At 47.2% G+C, this 22,974-nt stretch overlaps 1 protein-coding gene and 3 non-coding genes across 4 annotated transcripts in view; 2 read left to right on the top strand and 2 right to left on the bottom strand.

Moving 5' to 3' along the window:
* The window catches only part of LOC147085400 (uncharacterized), a 327,863-nt gene that overhangs the window by 167,002 nt on the left and 137,887 nt on the right, over positions 1-22,974 (bottom strand). The gene's annotated exons all lie outside the window — the stretch shown is intronic.
* On the bottom strand, positions 15,133-15,226 carry trnar-ucu (transfer RNA arginine (anticodon UCU)). The gene is made up of 2 exons: positions 15,190-15,226; positions 15,133-15,168 (listed from the first exon to the last, which is right to left on the bottom strand). It is a non-coding gene; the product is annotated as a tRNA-Arg (tRNA).
* Positions 17,610-17,691, top strand: trnas-cga (transfer RNA serine (anticodon CGA)). Its single transcript has one exon. It is a non-coding gene; the product is annotated as a tRNA-Ser (tRNA).
* On the top strand, positions 21,105-21,193 carry trnar-ucg (transfer RNA arginine (anticodon UCG)). The gene is given in 2 exon segments: positions 21,105-21,141; positions 21,158-21,193. It is a non-coding gene; the product is annotated as a tRNA-Arg (tRNA).

Genomic DNA, 22,974 nt, shown 5'->3' with positions numbered 1-22,974 from the left:
AATACGATCTGATTGTTCTGCAGGACCAGGCTCTTCATAAGCCTGAGATCCAGATAGTTGCACAGTTTGGACAGCTGACTCTGGTTGTGCAGCCTTAACCCAGAGTATTGAACATTCTGTAGATCCAGGTTTGCAGATTTGAGAAACTCGTTGTTTTTTAAGGGGTTGTTCTTGATGATCAAACACGAGATGTTCCTCAGGTCAACTTTAGAAAATTCCAAAGCATCGGAGAGTTTGTAATTGGACAGATCCAACTTGAGAATGTTGCTGAGGAAGTTCCGTTGGCAGTCAAATATTGTGAGAGAGTTGTTAGAGAGGGAAAGGTTTCGGAGGGAGGGCGGGAGGGCGGTGCGATGTTGTAGGGAGGCGAGTTGATTGTTGCCCACATCCAGGAGCGTCAGATTACTGAGCCCAGAGAAAGCGCTCACCAGATGGGAGAAATTCTGGAGTTCATTGAAGCTTAAGACAAGTGTTTGAAGATTGTCCAATGCAGCGAAGGATTTGGGTTCAACTGTGACTAAGCGGTTGTGATGGAGCAGGAGTTGATCTCACTTTTCAAGTTCTTGGAAGCCCGAAGAGTTCAGACGAGAGATACTGTTGTCGGACAGGATCAGGTCAGTAGGCTGGTGAGGTTACTGAATGCGCCACGGCAAACACTCTCCATCCGATTGTAATCCAGCCGCAGGATGAGCAGCTTGGAGAGGGTGCGGAAGCTGTCCGCTTGCAGCTGGGTGAGCCAGTTGTGGGAGATGTTCAAGTGCACGGTGCTGGCTGGGAGGGCGGACACGGCACTAGAGACCTGTGTCAGGAAGCAGTGGACGCACTGAAAGGTACCATTGTGGTTGGCATCCTGCATGCTGTTATTGAAACTGTACCCAGGGACTGTGGGCAACAACACATTGCAGGAGAGGGCACAGAGAAGCAGCAGCCATTCAACGCTCAGTCTCAACATCACAGCCTCCTTCTTCCGTCCGAGGATTCAGATGTTTTGCAGGACCTCACTCAAGAAAAATTCTGTGTGTGTGAGATTTTTTTTCTCTGTCGCTGCCAGAACATCCTGTAAAGTCAGAGATGGTTTACATTGTCAGTTTAGTAGAAATTAAGCAATCAGTTAACCTGCTGCCATGGATACTCTGTTCTCCACTACTCTGAAAAGCCATTCCCATGTTTAATATCTGTGATATGCGGAAGGCTCCTTTCTGTCCAGATATTACCAGCTCCCTGAAGACCCCTTACTCCTCTGAACACCTCACGCTCTCGCATACCTCGCCCATTCCATCTTCACCTGCGGCTCTCCCAGGCCACGACTAATTTCTCATTAAGAGTTGCTTCCTCTTTGTATTGAAGTGCCAAATGCCCCAGACCCTGATGACTGTGTTCTCGAATACTGAGGGAAGACAGAGAGGAGATAACAGAGGCTTTGAGGACAATGCTCCAAACATCCTGTGCACTGGTCCCCATATTACAAAAAGATATAGAGGCACTGGAGAAGCTGCGCAAAAGATTTGAACAAGAACTGAGAGGTTTCAACTATCAGGAAAGATTAAACAGGCTGGGGCTCTTTAGAAAAGAGACTGAGAGGTGACCTGATAGAGGTCTTTAAAATTATGAAGGGATTCGATAGGGTAGACAGAGAGAAGATATTTCTAGTTGTGGGGGGGAGACCAAAACTGGTGGCCATACATATGAGATAGTCACTAATTCATCCAATAGGGAATTCAGGAGAAAGTTCTTTACCCAGAGAGTGGTGAGAATGTGGAATATGCTACCACAAGGAGTGATTGAGGCGAATGTCATTTGAGGGGAAGAGAGATAAGGGCCTGAGGGAGAAAGGAATAGAAGGTTGTGGTGATAGTGTGAGATGAAGTAGGGTGGGAGGAGGCTCGTGTGGAGTATAAACGCTGGCGTGGACCGGTCGAGCCGAATGGCCTGTGTATGTGCTGTAAAATTCTATCTAAACCTTGGATATGGAAGTTGGGCCACATGCCTGCAGTTGCCAATATAACAACTCTCTTCAGAGTTAAAGGGATAAATCAGATAACTACAGACCAGTCGGCCTAACATTGGTGGTGGGTGAGCTCCCAGAGAAAGAAAAAAGAAAGACTTGCGTTTCTACAGCGCCTTTCATGACCTCAGGACGTCCCAACGCTTTAGTGCCAATGAAGTGTAGTCACTGTTGTAATGTAGGAAATGTGGTAGCCAATTTGCGCACAGCAAGCTCCCACAAAGAGCAGTGTGATAATGACCAGATAATCTGTTTTAGTTATGTTGATTAAGGGATAAGTATTGGCCCAGGACCCAGGGGAGAACTCTCCTGCTCTTCTTCGAAATAGTGCCATAGGATCTTTAACACACACCTGAGAGGACAGACACGGCCTCGGTTTAACATCTCACCTGAAAGACGGCGCCTCCGACAGGGCATCACACTCTGTGTACTGCATTGGAGTGTCAGCCTGGATTTTTGTGCTCAAGTCACTGGAGTGGGGAGAGCGAGAGTAACTCAGGGCAAGGGTGCTTCCCACTGAGCCACGGCTGACGGGAGCAGGGACTGCAGGGAGGATGAGCAACCTGGCCAAAGCACCGTGGAACGGGGGGCCATTCAGGAGGGGGGAGTAAATAGAAATGTTGTAGTGGTAGGGGATAGTATTATTAGGGGGATAGATAGAGTTCTCTGCATTCGAGAGCGAGAGTCCCAAAGGCTGTGTTGCCTACTCGGTGCCAGGGTTAAGGACATCTCCTCTGGGCTGGAAAGAAACTTACAGTGGGAGGGGCTGGATCCAGTTGTCGTGGTCCATGTTGGTACAAACGACGTAGATAGGACGAGGAAGCCGGTTCTGTTAAAGGAGTATGAGCAGCTAGGGGTCAAATTAAAAAACAGAACCTCAAGTGTAATAATCTCTGGATTATTACCTGAGACACGAGCGAATTTGGCTAGGACAAATAAAATTAGAGAGTTAAATGCGTGGCTCAAAGACTGGTGTGGGAGAAATGGGTTTTGCTTCCTGGGACACTGGCACCAGTATTGGGGCAGGAGGGAGCTGTTGTGTTGGAACGGGCTTCACTTGGCCAGTGCTGGGACTAGAGTCCTGGCGGATCATATAACTAGGGCTGTAGAGAGGGCTTTAAACTAACAAGTTGGGGGGAGGTTCCTAGAGAGCAAATAATAAAAATGACAACAGAGAAGGTCATAGACTTAGGTAGCAGTGGGGAAATTAAAAACCAGAGCGTGCCAGGAAGGGGCAGAAGGTATGGAGTAAAAGGTAAAGTAATAAAAAGGGCAAAAGAAGGAACTAAGTGTCACTAAACATAGTTGAAATTTCTCTATCTGTTTGCACGTAGCATTCGTAACACAATAGATGAGTTAATGGCACAAATAACTACATATGGGTATGATCTTGTGGCCATTGCAGAAATATGGCTGCAGGGTGACAATGCCTAGGAATTAAACATACCAGGTTATTTAACGATCAGGAAGGACAGGCAGGAAGGAAGGGGAGGTGGGGTGGCTATGTTAATAAAGGAAGGAACCACTGTAATACAGAGAAATGATATTGGGTCAAAAGATCAGGATAATGAAACAGTTTGGGTGGAGGTAAGGAATAATAAGGGGAAAAAAACACTAGTGGGCGTAGTCTATAGGCCTCCGAACAGTTGCAACTCTGTTGGACGGAGTATCAATCAGGAAATAGTTGAGGCTTGTAATAAGGGAACATCTATAATTATGGGGGATTTTAACTATCATATTAAATGGACAAAGCAAATTGGGCAGGGCTGCCTTGAGGATGAGTTCATTGAGTGTATTAGGGATGGGTTTCTTGAGCAGTATGTAACTGAACCGACCAGCGGGCAAGCAACCTTAGATCTGGTCCTGTGTAACGAGACAGGATTAATTAAAAATGTCCTTGTAAAAGATCCCCTTGAAATGAGTGACCACAACATGGTTGAATTCCATATTCAATTAGAGGGTGAGAAGGTTGGATCCCGAACAAGCGTGCTAAGCTTGAATAAAGGAGACTATGAAGGTATGAGAGCGGAATTGAGTAGAGTGGATTGGGAAAATAGATTAAAGGGTAAGACGATACATGATCAGTGGTGTACATTTAAGGAGTTATTTTACAACTTCCAAAAAATATATATTCCACTGAGAAGAAAAGGGTGTAAAAGAAAAGACAGCCATCCGTGGCTAAGTAAAGAAATTAAGGATAGTATTCGACGAAACACAAGGGCATATAAGGTAGCCAAATCTAGTGAATTATAGAGTATTGGGAAAAATTTAAAAGACAGCAAAAAATAGCAAAAAGATTGATTAAGAAAGGGAAGATAGATTATGAAAGTAAATTAGCGAAAAATATAAAAACAGATAGTAACAGTTTTTATAGTTATATAAAAAGAAAAAGGGTGGCTAAAGTAAATGTTGGTCCCTTAGAGGATGAGACCGGGAAATTAATGGTGGGAAATATGGAGATGGCAAAAACACTGAATGAATATTTTGTATCAGTCTTTACAGTAGAGGACACTAAGAATATCCCAACACTGGACAAACAGGGTGCTATAGGTGGGGAGGAGCTAAACACGATCAAAATCACTGAGGAAGTGGTACTCGGTAAAATAATGGGACTCAAGGCAGATAAATCACCTGGACCTGATGGCTTACATTCTCGGGTCTTGAGGGAAGTGGCGGTAGGGATTGTGGATGCATTGGTAATAATTTTCCAAAACTCCCTGGACTCAGCAAAGGTCCTGGCAGACTCGAAAACTGCTAATGTAACACCCTTATTTAAAAAGAGCAGTAGACAGAAGGCTGGAAACTATAGACCGGTTAGCCAAAAGTTTGTGGTAGGTAAAATTTTGGAGTCCATTATTAAGGAGACAGTAACAGGACATTTGGATAATCATAATTTAATAGGACAAAGTCAGCATGGTTTTATGAAGGGGAAGTCATGTTTGACAAATTTGCTGGAGTTCTTTGAGGAAGTAACATATAGGGTGGATAAAGGGGAACCAGTGGACGCAGTGTATTTAGACTTCCAAAAGGCATTTGACAAGGTGCCACACAAAAGATTATTGCTTAAGATAAAAAATCACGGGATTGGGGGTTATATTCTGGCATGGATAGAGGATTGGCTATCTAACAGAAGGAAGAGAGTTGGGATAAATGGTTCATTTTCAGACTGGCAATCAGTAACTAGTGGTGTTCCGCAGGGGTCAGTGCTGGGTCCCCAACTCTTTACAATCTATATTAACGATTTGGAGGAGGGGACCGAGTGAAATATATCAAAGTTTGCAGATGATGCTAAGATGGGAGGGAAAGTAGTGAGTGAGGAGGACATAAAAAACCTGCAAGGGGACATAGACAGGCTAAGTAAGTGGGCAGAGATTTGGCAGATGGAATACAATACTGGAAAGTGTGAGGTTTTGCACTTTGGCAGGAAAAATCGTAGAGCAAGTTATTATCTTAATGGCAAGAAATTTGAAAGTACTGAAGTACAAAGGGATCTGGTGGTCCTAGTGCACGAAACTCAAAAGGTTAGTATGCAGGTGCAGCAAGTGATTAAGAAGGCCAATGGAATGTTGGCTTTCATTGCTAGGGGGATAGAATATAAAAATAGGGATGTATTGCTTCAGTTGTACAAGGTATTGGTGAGACCGCACCTGGAATACTGCATACAGTTTTGGTGCCCATACTTAAGAAAAGACATACTTGTTCTCGAGTCAGGACAAAGAAGGTTGTGGTAAACCACTGTTTGTATTCCTGTTTGTCCTGTTTGTATTCCACTGTGTACATGCCTGGACATGCCTCGGCTGACTCCTCCCACAGGTCCTAGTATAAAGGTGACTGCTCCCCAGCCCTTAGTATCCTGGACCGGTCGACCACTCGAGGCAGACCTCCATTCTGTTGTTAATAAAAGCCTTTAGTTACTCTTCTAACTCTCAGTCTTTTATGAGTAATTGATAGCGCATCAAAGGTTCACTCGGTTAATCCCGGGGATGAGGGGATGGATATATGAGGAGAGGATAAGTAGATTGGGACTCTACTCATTGGAGTTCAGAAGAATGAGAGGCGATCTTATTGAAACATATAAGATTGTGAAGGGCTTTGATCGGGTGGATGCAGGCAGGATGTTCCCGATGATGGGTGAAACTGGAACTAGGGGGCATAGTCTTAGAATAAGGGGCTGCTCTTTCAAAACAGAGATGAGGAGGAACTACTTCACTCAGAGGGTGGTAGGTCCATGGAATATGCTGCCCCAAAAAGCTGTAGAAGCTACATCATTACATAAATTTAAAACAGAAATAGACAGTTTCCTAGAAATAAAGGGAATTAAGGTTTACGGGGAGCGGGCAGGAATTTGGACATGAGTCTAGGTTCGGATCGGACATGGCCCTGTGGGTAGCGGAGCAGGCCCAGGGGCTGTGTAGCCTGATCCTGCTCCTAATTTGTGTGTCTAATTCTGTTAGATTCAGGAGATGGTTCTGTGATAGTAGATTGGCGGCTAGGATCAGATCAGCCATGATCTTATTGAATGGCAGAGCAGGCTCGAGGGGCCGAATGGCCTACTCCTGCTCCTATTTCTTATTTTCTTATGGTCTTATAGGGTCTGATGAAAGGGAGGAACTGAAAGGAATCAGTATTTGTAGGGAAATGGTGTTAGGGAAATTGACGGGATTGAAGGCCGATAAATCCCCAGGGGCTGATAATCTACATCCTAGGGTGCTTAAGGAAGTGGCCCTAGAAATAGTAGATGCATTGCTGATCATCTTCCAACATTCGATGGAATCTGGAACAGTACCCATAGCTTGGAGGGTAGCTAATGTTACCCCACTATTCAAAACAGGTGGCAGAGAGAAAAATGGGAATTACAGACCGGTAAACCTGACATCGGTAGTGGGGAAAATGCTAGAGTCCATTGTAAAAGATGCAATAGCAGAGCACTTGGAAAACAGTGACAGGATCGGACAAAGTCAACATGGATTTACAAAAGGTAAATCGTGCTTGACTAATCTACTGGAATTTTTTGAGGATGTAACTGGAAAAATAGACAATGGAGAACCAGTGGATGTGGTGTATTTGGACTTTCAAAAGGCTTTCGATAGGGTCCAGCGTACGAGATTAGCGTGTAAAGTTAAGGCACATGGGATTGGGGGCAAGGTATTGACTTGGATAGAGAACTGGTTGGCAGACAGTTGACAAAGAGTTGGAACAAATGGGTCTTTTTCCGAGCGGCAGGCTGTAACTAGTGGGGCACTGCAGGGATCGGTCCTTGGACCCCAGCTATTCACAATATATAATAATGATCTAGACAAGGGAACTAGATGTAATATCTCCAAGTTTGCAGATGACACAAAGCTGGGTGGGCGTGTGTGCTGTGAGGAGGATGCTGAGAAACTCCAGTATGATTTGGACAGGTTGGGTGATTGGGCAAAAGCATGGCAGATGCAATATAACGTGAATAAATGCGAGGTTATCCACTTTGGTGTCAAAAACAGGAAGGCAGATTATTATCTGAATAGCAATAGATTGGGAGAAGGGGAAGTGCAACGAGACCTGGGTGTCCTTGTACAGCAGTCGCTGAAGGTAAGCATGAAGGTGTAGCAGGCAGTTAAGAAGGCAAATGGTATGTTGGCCTTCGTAGCGAAAGGGTTTGAGTACAGGAACAAGGATGTCTTGCTGCAGTTGTACAGGGCCTTGGTGAGGCCACATCGTGAGTATTGTGTGCAGTTTTGGTCGCCTTATCTGAGGAAGGATGTTCTTGCCATGGAAGGAGTTCAGCGAAGATTCACCAGGCTGATACCTGGGATGGCAGGAATGACGTATGAGGAGAGATTGGGTCGATTGGGCTTATACTCGCTGGAGTTTAGAAGAATGAGAGGGGATCTCATTGAAACTTATAAAAGTCTGACAGGACTGGACAGACCAGATGCAGGAATGATGTTCTCGATGGCCGGGGAGTCCAGAACCAGGGGTCACAGTCTTAGGATAAGAGCTAAGCCATTTCGGACTGAGATGAGGAGGAATTTCTTCACCCAGAGAGTGGTGAACCTGTGGAATTCTCTACCACGGAAGGCAGTAGAGGCCAGTTCATTAAATATATTCAAGAAGGAGTTGGATATATTTCTTAAGGCTAAAGGGATCAAGGAGTGTGGGGAGAAAGCAGGGACCGGGTACTGAATTTGGATGATCAGCCATGATCGCATTGAATGGCGGAGCAGGCTCGAGGGGCCGAATGGCCTACTCCTGCTCCTATCTTCTATGTTTCTATGTTTCTATGTCCTTATATGGGATAAAATTAATACTCAACTAGAAACCGTTCTTGAAACCAGGAAGCTGGTTAAAATACAGAAGCAGAGTGCGGTAGTTATTGGGTGTTTTTTTGACTGGACGATGTAAAGAGTTGGCCCCCTTGCATCACTGCTGCGACCGTTGCCCTTCTTGCTATTTCAACAATCTGGACTTGGGTACAGGAGGCAGACGTATCGACATTTGCTGCTCACACGAAAATCAGGAAGCCTGGGTAGCTGTGAAGGAACCGTCAGTGAACATTTAGAGAAGAATATGGAGAGGAAATCTACAGCAAATGGTGTGTTACAAGCTGCCCAGGAGTCTCCAACAATAGATATTTACAGAGCAGAGGAGACCATTCGGCCCACTGTGTTAATTCTGTGTCTTTGCCACAGCAATACTAAACTAAACCCACTGAACCACTATCTCCCCATAGACCTGTATCAATCGCAAATTAATCCCACTGCCCCACTCTCTCCCCAAAGCCCTGTAACAATCCCAAACTAATCCCACTGTCCCGCTTTCTCCCCAAAGCCCTGTAACAATCCCAAACTAATCCCACTGACCCGCTATCTCCCCATAGCCCTGTATCAATCCCCAAACTAATCCCACTGCCCCGCTCACACCCCATAGACCTGTATCAATCCCAAACTAATCCCACTGCCCCGCTCTCTCCCCAAAGCCCTGTAACAATCCCAAACTAATCCCACTGACCCGCTATCTCCCCATAGCCCTGTATCAATCCCCAAACTAATCCCACTGCCCCACACACACCCCATAGACCTGTATCAATCACAAACTAATCCCACTGCCCCGCTCTCACCCCATAGCCCTGAATCAATCCCAAACTAATCCCACTGCCCCGCTCACACCCCATAGACCTGTATCAATCACAAACTAATCCCACTTGTCCGCTCTCACCCCATAGCCCTGAATCAATCCTAAACTAATCCCACTGCCCCGCTAACACCCCATAGACCTGTATCAATCACAAACTATTCCCACTGCCCCGCTCTCACCCCATAGCACTGAATCAATCCCAAACTAATCCCACTGCCCCGCTCACACCCCATAGACCTGTATCAATCACAAACTAATCCCACTGGTCCGCTCTCACCCCATAGCCCTGAATCAATCCTAAACTAATCCCACTGCCCCGCTCACACCCCATAGACCTGTATCAATCACAAACTAATCCCACTGGTCCGCTCTCACCCCATAGCCCTGAATCAATCCCAAACTAATCACACTGCCCCACTCACACCCCATAGACCTGAATCAATCCCAAAAAATCCCAGTGCCCCACTCTCTTCCCATAGCCCTGCGCCGGCACTTTGAAAGAGCACTGCAATTAATTTCATTCACCTGCCCTTTCCCCATAGCCCTGTAATGTTTTTCCTTCAAGTATTTATTCAACTGCCTTTTGAAAGTTACTATTGAATCTGCTTCCACCGCCCTTTCAGGCAGCGCATTCCAGATCACAACAACTTGCTGCTTAAACAAAATGTTTCCTCATGTCACCTCTGGTTCTTTTGCCAATCACCATAAATCTGTGTCCTCTGGTTACCGAACCTTCTGCCAGTGGAAACACCTACTTCTTATTTACGCTATCAAAACTATTCATAGGTTTGAAAATCTCTATCAAATCTCCTCTTAACCCTCTCTGCTCTAAGGAGAACAATCCCAGCTTCTCCAGTCTCTCCACATCATTGAATTCCCTCATCCCTGGTACCATTCTGGTAAATCTCCTCTGCACCCTCTCTAAGACCTTGACATCCTGTGTTGACTTTAACAACATAGCACTGATTTGACACGTTCCTGTGAAAGATCATTGATCATTAAGAGATTGTAAATCTCACCTGCTTGCTGCTGGGGTTTGCCGATGTTGAGCTGAGACTGTAAGTGCAATGGTTTTGAAATGACAATCAGAGGGGATGTGGTTTAGACGTCACATGAATAAAATGACAGTTTCATCTTAAAAAGGAGAAGTGTAAGTGAAGGCAGTCCACGAGGAGGCTGGATTGGCTCGTGTGTGTCATGGGCTGTGGTAACCCACTGTCCAAACTGCCTACTGTGGGCAGCAGCAGCTGTCACAGCTGGGAGACCCTTTCTTTATCTTTACAACTTCCCTTCTCCACCTCTCCCCTCCTGCGGACACCCATCACAACTGGTCCTCTGCTCAGCCATTGCCCACAGCCAGCAGGGCGAGTGGACAAGAAGCCAGGCTCATTCACCCTCTCTCTAACACAGGGCCACAGACACAATTGTAACCGCTGCCCAGGCTCAGGTCAGCTACCTCTGCACAGGCCGGGGATGAAACCTGGGCCTTTCCAAATGCAAGGAAGCAAGAAACAAATACTGGCCAGGAAAGGCTCAGCGAGTTCGAGAAATCTGTGCGTTTGTTTGATTGAAACCAAAAGAGCTTCGAACCCAAGGATGCCTCATACAGGTGGAGAAATTCAGTTCACTTTTTCGACACAATTCAAATCAGCAGAAGCAATGAACACATTGAAACCGGCAAATATGAACACATCTATCACTAAGCAACAATAGATTAAGGAGCATTTGGCACAGAAAAGGAAGAAATGAAAGAAAGATTCAAAGAAAGAAAGAAAGTACAAGGACTTGGGGTTTTATACACTGGCACTGTGTTTCTTTCTGCGCCGGGACAGCAGAGGGCACAATCGGAACATCAGTCCCTTCAGTGCCTGAAACATGGTTCAAAGGAACAGGAGGAGGCCATTCAACCCCTCGAGCCTGTCAAACCAGAACTGGCGGAGGCCATTCAGCCCCTCGAGCCTGTCAAACCGGAACAGGAGGAGTCCATTCAGCCCCTTGAGCCTGTCAAAAAGGAACAGGAGGAGGCCATTCAGTCCCTCGAGCCTGTTACACAGGAACAGGAGGAGGCCATTCAGCCCCTCGAGCCTGTCAAACCGGGACAGGAGGAGACCATTCAGCCCCTTGAGCATGTCAAACAGGAACAGGAGGAGGCCATTCAGTCCCTCGAGCCTGTTACACAGGAACAGGAGGAGGCCATTCAGCCCCTTGAGCCTGTCAAACAGGAACAGGAGGAGGCCATTCAGCCCCTTGAGCCTGTCAAACCGGAACAGGATGAGCCCATTCAGCCCCTCGAGCCTATCAAACAGGAACAGGAGGAGGCCATTCAGCCACTCGAACCTGTCAAACCGGAACTGGAGGAGGCCATTCAGCCCCTCGAGCCTGTCAAACCGGAACAGGAGGAGGCCATTCAGCCCCTCGAGCCTGTCGAACAGGAACAGGAGGAGGCCATTCAGCCGCTCGAGACTGTCAAACCGGAACTGGAGGAGGCCATTCAGCCCCTCGAGCCTGTCAAACCGGAACATGAGGAGGCCATTCAGCCCCTCGAGCCTGTCGAACAGGAACAGGAGGAGGCCATTCAGCCCCTCGAGCCTGTCAAACAGGAACAGGAGGAGGCCATTCAGCCCCTCCAGCCTGTCAAACAGGAACAGGAGGAGGCCATTCAGCCCCTTGAGCCCGTTACACTGGAACAGGAGGCCATTCAGCCCCTCGAGCCTGTTACACAGGAGGAGGCCATTCAGCCCCTCGAGCCTGTTACACAGGAACAGGAGGAGGCCATTCAGCCCCTCGAGCATGTTGCACAGGAACAGGAGCAGGCCATTCAGCCCCTCGAGCCTGTCAAACGGGAACAGGAGGAGCCCATTCAGCCCCTCGAGCCTGTCAAAGTGGAACAGAAGGAGGCCATTCAGTCCCTTGAGCCTGTCAAACCGGAACTGGCGGAGGCCATTCAGCCCCTCGAGCCTGTCAAACCGGAACAGGAGGAGTCCATTCAGCCCCTCGAGCCTGTCAAACCGGAACAGGAGGAGGCCATTCAGTCCCTCGAGCCTGTGAAACCGGGACAGGAGGAGACCATTCAGCCCCTTGAGCCTGTCGAACAGGAACAGGAGGAGGCCATTCAGTCCCTCGAGCCTGTTACACAGGAACAGGAGGAGGCCATTCAGCCCCTTGAGCCTGTCAAACAGGAACAGGAGGAGGCCATTCAGCACCTCGAGCCTGTCAAACAGGAACAGGAGTAGGCCATTCAGCCCCTTGAGCCTGTCAAACAGGAACAGGAGGAGGCCATTCAGCCCCTCGAGCCTGTCAAACAGGAACAGGAGGAGGCCATTCAGCCGCTCGAGCCTGTGAAACCGGAACTGGAGGAGGCCATTCAGCCCCTCGAGCCTGTCAAACCGTACAGCAGGAGGCCATTCAGCCCCTCGAGCCTGTCGAACAGGAACAGGAGGAGGCCATTCAGCCCCTCGAACCTGTTACACAGGAACAGGCGGAGGCCATTCAGCCACTCGAGCATGTTGCACAGGAACAGGAGGAGGCCATTCAGCCCCTCAAGCCTGTTACACTGGAACAGGAGGCCATTCAGCCCCTCGAGCCTGTTACAATGGAGCAGGAGGACATTCAGCCTCTCAAGCCTGTTACACAGGAACAGGTGGAGGCCATTCATTCCCTTGATCCAGTTGCACAGGAACAGCTAATTTATTATTAATGTTTCATGTGATGTGTTTGCTCTGAAATAAATTGTTAAAAATGTTAACCTGCATTGGCCGGGAATCGAATCCGGGTCTTTTGTGTGGCAGGCGAGAATGCTACCCCTGAACCACCAATGCTCACAGTGACAGCATGTTTCATTTTCCGTTAGCTACAATTTATTTTTGACTTTTGTTAATAGAAGCGAGGACACTGCGGTAAAAAAAAAGGCGAAATGCAGCAGATGCTGGATCTGAAATTGTTCATTAAATGTTGGAAACACTCCACAGGTCAGGGAACATCTGTGTACAGAAAAACACAGGGTTAACCTTTCAGGTCCATGAACTCTCGGTAGAACTAAGATTTTGCAGATTTGTAGGTCCCGTATGAGTTTCCTTCCAAACTTTTTAAACTTTTAAACTGCTCAAATATTACAAAATTAAGAAACTAACCTTCCCTCGAAAAATAAATGGCCCATACGGTGATCGAACCCGCGACCTTGGCATTATTCGCACCACGCCCTAACCAACTGAGCTAACCGGCCCATCTGTAAATCTCACCTATAGAACCGTCCCTGTTTCTGGTCTTTGCCAGCTAAGTCACTTTGTCTTGGAAGTTTGTAAAAGAAAGACTTGCATTTCTACAGGCCTTTCACGACCTCAGGACATCCTAAAGTGCTTTACAGCCAATGAATACTTTTTGAACTTTTTGCATCTGTGACAGGTAGATTGGTCAGGAGGAGGTCAAGAAGGTTTTCCACTCGTGTTGGTTCCCTCACCACCTGCCGCAGGCCAATTCTGGCAGCCATGTCCTTCAGGACTCGACCAGCTCGGTCAGTAGTGCTGCTACCGAGCCACTCTTGGTGATGGGCATTGAGGTCCCCACCCAGAGTACATTCTGTGCCCTTGCTGCCTTCAGTGTTCAACATGGAGGAGCACTGATTCATCAGCTGAGGGAGGGTGGTAGGTGGTAATCAGCAGGAGGTTTCCTTGCCCATGATGTTCCTGTGTAACAGGCTTGAGGGGTTGAATGGCTTCCTCCTTTTCCGACATAACAGGCTGAATAGCCTCCTCCTGTTCCTGCGTAACAGGCTGGAGGGGCTGAATGGCCTCCTCCTGTTTATGTGTAACATACCCGAGGAGCTGATTGGCCTCCTCCTGTTCCTTTATAAGAGACTCGAAGGGCTGAATGGCCTCCTCCTGTTCCTGTATAACAGACTCAAGGGGCTGAATGGCCTCCTCCTTTCCTGTGTAACAGGCTCAAGGGGCTGAATGGCATCCTCCTGTGCATGTAAAACAGGCTTGAAGGGCTGAATGGCCTCCTCCTGTTCATGTATAACGGGCTTGAGGGGCTGAATGGCCTCCTCCTATTCCTGTGTAACCGGCTCGAGGGGCTGAATGGCCTCCTCCTGTTCCTGTCTAACAGGCTTGAGGGGCTGAATGGCTTCCTCCTTTTCCTGTATAACACGCTCGAGAGGCTGAATAGCCTCCTCCTGTTCCTGTATAACAGGCTCGTGTGTCTGAATTGTCTCCTCTTGTTCCTGTGTAACAGGCTTGAGTGGCTGAATGGCCTCCTCCTGTTACTGTGTAACAGGCTCGAGGGGCTGAATGGCATCCTCCTGTGCATGTATAACAGGCTCGAGGGGCTGAATGGCCTCCTCCTGTTCATGTATAACAGGCTTGAGGGGCGGAATGGCCTCCTCCTGTTCCCGTATAACAGACTCGTGTGTCTGAATTGCCTCCTCCTGTTCCAGTGTAGCAGGCTTGAGGGACTGAATGTCCTCCTCCTGTTCATGTGTGGCAGGTTTGAGGGGCTGAATGGCCTCCTGCTGTTCCTGTGAAACAGACTCGTTGGTCTGAATTGCCTTCTCCTGTTCCTTTATAACTGGATCATGGGTCTGATTTGCCTCCTCTTCATCCTATGTAACAGGTTCGAGGGGCTGAATGGAGTTCTACTGTTCTTGTACAGATCTTGAATCGCTGAACGGCTTCCTCCTGTCCAATGCAACAGGCTCGAGGCGTAAAAGGGCTCCTCTTGTCCCTGTGTAACAGGCTCGAGGGGCTGAAGGGCCTCCTCCTGTTCCTGTATAACAGGCTAAAGGGGCTGAATGGCCTCCTCCTGTTCCTGTGTAAAAGGGTCATGGGACTGAATGGTTTCCTCCTGTTCCTATGTAAAACGGCCATGGGACTGAATGGCCTCCTCCTGCTCCTGTGTAACTGACTCAGGGGTTGAGAGTACTCAGAGGGAAGGTGTCAGGGCGTTATTCTCTGAATTACCGATTTACTGCAAAATGTACTGTCAGTGGAGGAACCACCGAACCCTCACACAAAATCCGACTCTGGTGGGACTCGAACCCACAACCTTTGAATGGCCTTAATCTGTCATACAACTAGAAGTCCAATGCGCTATCCATTGCGCCACAGAGCCAATTCCGTAAAGTTCTATTACAAAAGCAAAATAGTGTTGATGCTGGAAATCTGAAATATAAACAGATGAAATGCTGGAAACACTCTGCAGGTCAGGCAGCATTCCATGTCGGTTTAAAAGGGGTCTACTTTCAGTCCCGGATCATTCTGTGTCTGTTTAATAGGGACATGCTGTCAGTCCCGGATCATTCTGTGTCTATTTAAAAGGGACATGCTGTCAGTCCCGGTTTATTCTGTGTCTGTTTAAAAGGGACATGCTGTCAGTCCCGGATCATTCTGTGTCTGTTTAAAAGGGACATGCTGTCAGTCCCGGTTTATTCTGTGTCTGTTTAAAAGGGACATGCTGTCAGTCCCGGATTATTCTGTGTCTGTTTAAAAGGGATGTGCTGTCAGTCCCGGGTCATTCTGTGTCTGTTTAAAAGGGACATGCTTTCAGTCCCGGATTATTCTATGTCTGTTTAAAAGGGATGTGCTGTCAGTCTCGGATTATTCTGTGTCTGTTCAAAAGGGATGTACTGTCAGTCCAGGATCACTCTGTGTCTGTTTAAAAGGGATGTGCTGTCAGTCCCGGGTCATTCTGAGTCTGCTTAAATGGGATGTGCTGTCAGTCCCGGATCATTCTGTGTCTGTTTAAAAGGCATGTGCTGTAAGTCCCTGGTCATTCTGTATCTGTTTAAAAGGGATGTGCTGTCAGTCCCGGATCATTCTGTGTCTGATTAAAACGGGTGTTACATAATATTATAGAGTCTGCCCCACAGAAACAGTCCATTTGCACGAACTGGTCTCCACACGAGGCTCCTCCTTCTCTATTTCTCCTCACCCCCCAAATAAAACTAGAATCAATAATGGTAACCATGAAACTATCGGATTGTCGTAAAAACCCATCTGGTTCACTAATGTCCTGACCCAGTCTGGCCTTTGTGTGACTCCAGTCCCATAGCAATGTGGTTGATTCTTAACTGCCCTCTGACATGGCCTAGCAAGCCACTCAGTTGTAACAAACCGCTATGAAACAAAATAATAAAAATGAAACTGGACGGACCACCTGGCCTGATCCATATCAGCCTCCTCCTGAGGTCCCCACCATCACAGAAGCCAGTCTTCAGCCAATTCGATTCACTCCACGTGATATCAAGAAAAGGCTGAGCACACTGGATACAGCAATGGCTCTGGGCCCTGACAACACCCCGGCTATTATCCTGAAGACTTGTGCTCCAGCCAAGCTGTTCTAGTACAGCTGCAACACTGGCATCTATCCAACAATGTGGAAGACTGCCCAGGTATGTCCTGTCCACAAAAAGCAGGACAAATCCAATCCAGCCAATTACCGCCCCATCAGTCTACTCTCTACTCTCAATCATCAGCAAAGTAATGGAACGTATCATCCACAGTGCTGTAAAGTGGCACTTACTGACCAATAACCTGCTCATTGATGCCCGGTTTGGGTTCTGCCAAGAGCACTCGGCTCCCGACTTCATTAAAACCTTGGTCCAACATGAACAAAGGAGCTGACCACCAACATCCTGGGGGTTACCATTGAACATAAATACTGTGACACCAAGAGAAGGTCAGAGGCTAGGCATTCTGCGTCGGGTGTCTCACCTCCTGACTCCCCAAAGCCTTTCTACCATCGACACGGCACAAGTAAGGAGTGTGATGAAATACTCTCCACTTGCCTGGATGAGTGCAGCTCCAACAACACTCAAGAAGTTCGACACCTTCCAGGACAATGCAGCCCGCTTGATTGGCACCCCATCCACCACCTTAAACATTCACTCCCTCCACCACCGGCGCACCGTGGCTGCAGTGCGTACCATCTACAAGATGCACTGCAGCAACTCACCAAGGCTTCTTCAGCAGCACCTGCCAAACACGCAACCTCTTCCACCTAGAAGGACAAGCGCAGCAGGCGCATGGGAACACCCCCACCTCCAAATTCCCCTCCAAGTCACACACCATTCTGACTTTGAAGTATGTTGCCGATCCTTCATCGTCGCTGGGTCAAAATCCTGGAACTCCCTCCCTAACAGCACTGTGGGAGCACCTTCACCACACGGACTGCAGCGGTTCAAGAAGGCGGCTCATCACCACCTTCTCAAGGGGCAATTAGGGATGGGCATTTAATGCTGGCCTTGCCAGCGCACCCACAACCCATAAACGAATTTAAAAAATCCTATCAGCATATCCTTCTATTCCTTTCTCCCTTCCTCTTAAATGCATCTAGTAGTATTCGCCTCAACTACTGCATTCTCAGCACTCTTTGGCCAAAGAAGTTAATCCCGAATTCCCTGCTGGATTCATCAGTGAGTATTTATGACCTGTCTTCTCTGAGCTAGTTCCTGACTCACTCACAGTAGGAAGTATTTTCTTACTGTTAATGTGCAGCTGCGATGGCCGAGTGGTTAAGGCGTTGGACTCGAAATCCAATAGGGTTTCCCCGCGCAGGTTCGAACCCTGCTCGCAGCGACTTTGATGCAAATGTTTTATTTCATCAGCTCCCTGTGGCGATCACTGGCCCCGAAATTGATCAGAATTCCCTCCACTGCACTTTATTACACTGATTAACCCAAAGTTCCAATTGAAACACAAATAATTTATCGGCATCAATTTGATATTGTGGATTTGTTGGGAACTCGTGAGCAATACACACACAAAGCAGCATCAAAAATACTAATTATAAAGAGCCCTGCTGTGTTTGTTATGGAATCACCTTCAGCAACTCAGTGGGAAACGGTTTGGTTTTGTAAAACTGAACACGAATTAAAAAGTGTGTAAAAAGACCGTGGCAGGACTCGAACCTGCAATATCCTGATAACCTCAGAAATTAATACCAAATTCTGACGCCTTATCCATTAGGCCACGCGATCAGTAGGAGTAATTTGCAGATCAGCGCCATCTGTGGACAGATAGACACAGGGTCAACCTTCCAGTTCCTTGAGCTCTCTGCAGAACTAAGGTTTTGTCGCTTTGCTTCAAAGTATGACAGCTCCAATCTTTTCAGCAAATAGCAAAATTAAGAAACTACCCACACCATCAAAAAGTAAATGACCCATATGGGGATCGAACCCACGACCTTGGTGTTATGAGCTCTACGCTCTAACCTACTGAGCTGACCGACCTGCCTTAACTCCTTTTGCTGTTAAATTCAATTTATGTTGATTTTTGGTTTTTGTCAGTTGTCAGTGCTCCAGTTTCCTCCCACAGTCCAAAGATGTGCGGGTTAGGTTGATTGGCTATGATAAATTGACCCTTCGTGTTAGGGGGATTAAATATGTGGGGTTACGGGGATAGGGTGGGATATGTGTTGGTGTAGGGGTTACGGGGATCGGGTGGGATATGTGTCGGTGCAGGCTCGATGGGCCGAAATGGCCTCTATCTGCACTGTGGGGTTCCTGTGATTCTGTGACTTCGAAGTCTGTAAAAGAAAGACTCTGATTTCTACAGCGCCTTTCACCTGAGGACGTCTCAAAGCGCTTTACAGGCAATGTAGTTGTAGTCACTGTTGTAATGTAGGAAAAAGAGCAACAGGCAATTTGTGCACAGCAAGCTCCCACAATGTGATAATCGAGGATAACCTGTTTTAGTGATGGTGATTTGAGGATAAATATTGGCGACAGGACACCGGGGTAAACCTCACCACCCCCTGCTCTTCTTACAATTGTGCCATGGGATCTGTTATGTCCACCCGAGAGGGCAGAGGGGGCCTCAGTTTTGGAATTGTATTCCACCACAATCTGTAACCTGATGGACCGGTGTATTCCTCACACTACCATTAGCATCGAGAGAGGGGACCGGCCCTGGTTCAATGAGGAGTGTAGAAGAGCATTTCAGGAGCAGCACCAGGCGTACCTAAAATGAGGTGCCAACCTCATGAAGCTACAACTCAGGACTACACACATGCTAAGCTATGGAAACCGCATGTGTAGACAGAGCTAAGCGATCCAACAACCAACGGATCAGATCAAAGCTCTGCAATCCTTCCACATCCAGTCGTGACAATTTTAATTTAATTTAATTTGTTCCTAGGACTTGGGCATCGCTGGCAAGGCCAGCTTTAATTGCCCATCCCTAATTGCCCTTGAGAAGGTGGTAGTGAGAAGCCCTCTTGACCCGCTGCAGTCAATGAGGTGAAGTTGCTCCAATAGTACTGTTAGGGAGGGATTTCCAGGATTTTGACCTAGCGACGATGAAGTTATGGTGATATATTTTCACGTCGGGATGGTGTGTAACTTGGAGGGGAACTTGGAGGTGATGGTGTTCCCATGCACCTGCTGCCCTTATAAGAACATAAGAAAAAGGAGCAGGAGTAGGCCATTCAGCCCCTCGCACCTGCTCCACCATTCAATAAGGTCATGGCTGATCTGATCTTGGCCTTAACTCCACTTTTCTGCCTGTTCCCCCTTAACCCTTGCCTCTCCGATAGTTCAACAATCTGTCTATCTCAGCCATGAATATAATCAATGATTCAGGCTCCACAGCTCTCTGGGGTAGGTAATTCCAAAGATTCACAACCCTCTGAGAGAAGAAATTCCTCCTCATCTGCGTCTTAAATGGACAAACCCTTATTCTGAAACTATGCCACCTGATTCTAGATTCCCCCATGAGGGAAAACACCCTCTCAGCATCTACCCTGTCAAGACCCCTGGGGATTTATCCATTCCATTCTATTCCATTCTCCCAGTTTCTCTGTCTCCGTTGCATCTGTTCTGATGATGCCACCTTCCATACCAGTGCTTCCGGTATGTCTTCCATTTTCCTCAACTGAGGATCCCCCTCTACCATGGTCGACATGACACTCGACCGTGTCTGTTCCATTTCCCGCACTACTGCTCTCATCCCTTCCGCTCACTCCCAGAAACATGATAGGGTTCCCCCCTTGTCCTCACCTTTCACCCCACCCGCCTCCACATTCAACGGATCATCCTGCGCCATTTCCGCCACCTCCAGCATCAAACACATCTTCCCCTCCTCCCTTTCAGCATTTCGAAGGGACCGCTCTCTCCATGGCAGCCTGGTCCACTCCTCTATCACCCCAACACCCCTTCTCCTTCACCCGGCACCATCCCATGCAAGTGCAGGAGATGCAACACCTGCCCTTTTAACTCCTTCCTTCCCATCGCCCAGGGCACCAAACACTCCTTCCAGGTGAATCAGCGATTACCTGTACTTCTTACAATTTAGTTACTGTATTAGCTGAATCTACATTGTGAAACCAAATTCTGATTGGGTGCCCGCTTTGCAGAACAGTTGGCAAGTGCGACCCCGAGCTTCCGGTCACCTGTCACTATAATTATCTGCTCCACTCCCTCTCTGATCTCTCCTTCCTTGGCCTGTTGCCCTGTTCCAATGAAGCTCTACGTAATCTCGAGGAACAGCACCTCATCTTTCTATTATGCACTTTACAGCCTTCTGGACTTAACACCGAGTTCAACAATTTCAGGCTATAAATTGGCCCCTGTATTTCTTTTATTTTTTTAATTTGTTCCCACGTTTCCTCACATGACATTTGTTAATGTTTCTGCCATAATCATTCACACCTCATCTTGAGCCATCTTTTGATCGTTAACTTGTCCTATTACCTCTCCTTTTGCCTTGCACCATCATCCCTTTTGTAAGTCAATCTCTCCTGCCTTCCATTCTATCACAGACATTCCGTTTATTCTTACCTCGCCTCCACCCACCCCTGCTTAAAAATCCCTCTTCCCTAACCTTTTCCTGTTCTGACGAAGGGTTCGACCTGAATGGTTAACTCTGTTTCTCTCTCACTCGATGCTGCCTGACCTGTTGAGTGTTTCCAGCATTCTCTGTTGTTGTTGAAATGAACACAGTGACGGAGTTTCATCACTCATTATTAGGATTTGTTCAGTTTTCCTTTGCTTGGCCGCGTGGCCTAATGGATAAGGCGTCTGACTTCGGTGTAAATTCTGATGCCATCAGAAGATTGCAGGTTCGAGTCCTGCCGTGGTCGTTTTACACACTTTTTAATTCATGTTCAACTTTAGAAAACCAAACCGCGTTTCCACTCTTTACCTTCCAAACATTGCAGGGTTCTTTATTAAATGGAATTTTTACGTGCTGTCTTATGTGTAAATTTCTCACTGATCTTTGCCAACAGTTTCAAACAAATCCACAATTTCTAATTGATGACAAATTAGTGTTTCCAATTGGAACAACAGCTTTGGGTTAATCAATGTAATAACGTGCAGTGGAGAGAATTCTGATCAGTTTCGGGGCCAGTGATCTCCACAGTGAACCGATGAAATAAAGTAAAGAAATTGCAGTAGAATCGCTGCGAGCAGGGTTCAAATCTGCATCGGGGATTGGATTTCAAGTCCAACGCCTTAACCACTCGGCCATCGCAGTTGCGCAAATGCAACCTGTCAACAGTGAAATGACCTGTGCAAACTATTAGACAACTGCCCTGCACAATGTAAATGGAAGGAAGTTGTGTGACATCTGTACAGAGGCCTGGTTAGGACACTGTGTATAGTTCTGCGCACTGCACCTTAGAAAGGATATATTGACCTTGGAGGGAGTGCGGTGCAGATTCACGAGTGTGTTACCAGGGCTCCAAGGGTTAGGCTATGAGCAGAGATCACATAATCTAGGCATGTTTCCCTGGAATATTGAAGATTAAGGGCAGAGATCATAGAAATACAGAAATTTACGCGAGAGAAGGAGGCCATTCGGCCCATCGTGCATTTGCCGGACGAAAAAGAGATATTTTGCCTAATCCCACTTTCCAACTCTGGGTCTGTAGCCCTGTAGGTTGCAGCACTTCAAGTACATATCCATAGTGCTTTCTATTAATGTGATCGGTAGTGACTTCCAGATTCCCTCCACTCTCTGTGTGAAAATGGTTGTTGTCAACTCCTCTTTCACCAATTTACCAGTTACTTTAAATCTACGCCCCTGACCATTGACATTTCTGCTAAGGGAAATTGGTCCTTCCTATCCACTGTATCTTGGCCCCTCAGAATTTTATGCACCTCAATTATGTCTCCCCTCCACCTCCTCTGCTCCAAAGATAACAACCCAACCCTATCCAATCTTTACTTATAGCTAATATTTTCCAGTGATGTCAACATCCTAGTAAATCTCCTCTCTACCCTCTCTAGTGCAATCACATCTTTCCTGTACTGTGGTGATCAAAACTGTCTTCAGTACTCTAGCTGCGGCCTAACTAGTGATTTATACTGTTCAAGCATAACCTCCCTGTTCTTGAATTCTATGCCTTGGCTAATAGAAACATAGAAGATAGGAGCTGGAGTAGGCCGTTCGGCCCCACGAGACTGCTCCACCATTCAATGCGATCATGGCTGATCATCCAAATTCAGTATCCGGTTCCTGATTTCTCCCCATAACCGTTGATCCCTTTAGCCTTAAGAAATATATCCAACTCCTTCTTGAATATATTTAATGCATTGGCCTCTGCTGCCTTCTGTGGTAGAGAATTCTACAGGTTCACCACTCGCTGGATGAAGAAATTCGTCCTCATCTCTGTCCTAAATGGCTTACCCCTTATCCTTAGTCTGTGACCCCTGGTTCTGGATTCACCGACCATTGGGAACATCAATCCTGCATCTAGTCAGTCCAGTCCTGTCAGAATTTTATGCGTTTCAATTAGATCCCCTCTCATTCTTCTAAACTCCAGTGAGTATAATCCCAATCGACACAATCTCCCCTCATACATCATTCCTGCCATCCCAGCTATCTGCCTGGTGAGTCTTTGCAGAAGTCCTTCCATGG

Source organism: Somniosus microcephalus, unplaced genomic scaffold, assembly GCF_052327205.1.
Source record: "Somniosus microcephalus isolate GS21.2 unplaced genomic scaffold, FLI_Smic_1.0 unresolved_chr8, whole genome shotgun sequence".
Taxonomy (NCBI): Eukaryota; Metazoa; Chordata; class Chondrichthyes; order Squaliformes; family Somniosidae; genus Somniosus; species Somniosus microcephalus.
The sequence above is the reverse complement of the archived record's forward strand: the minus strand, read 5'-3'. Positions and strand labels throughout refer to the sequence as shown.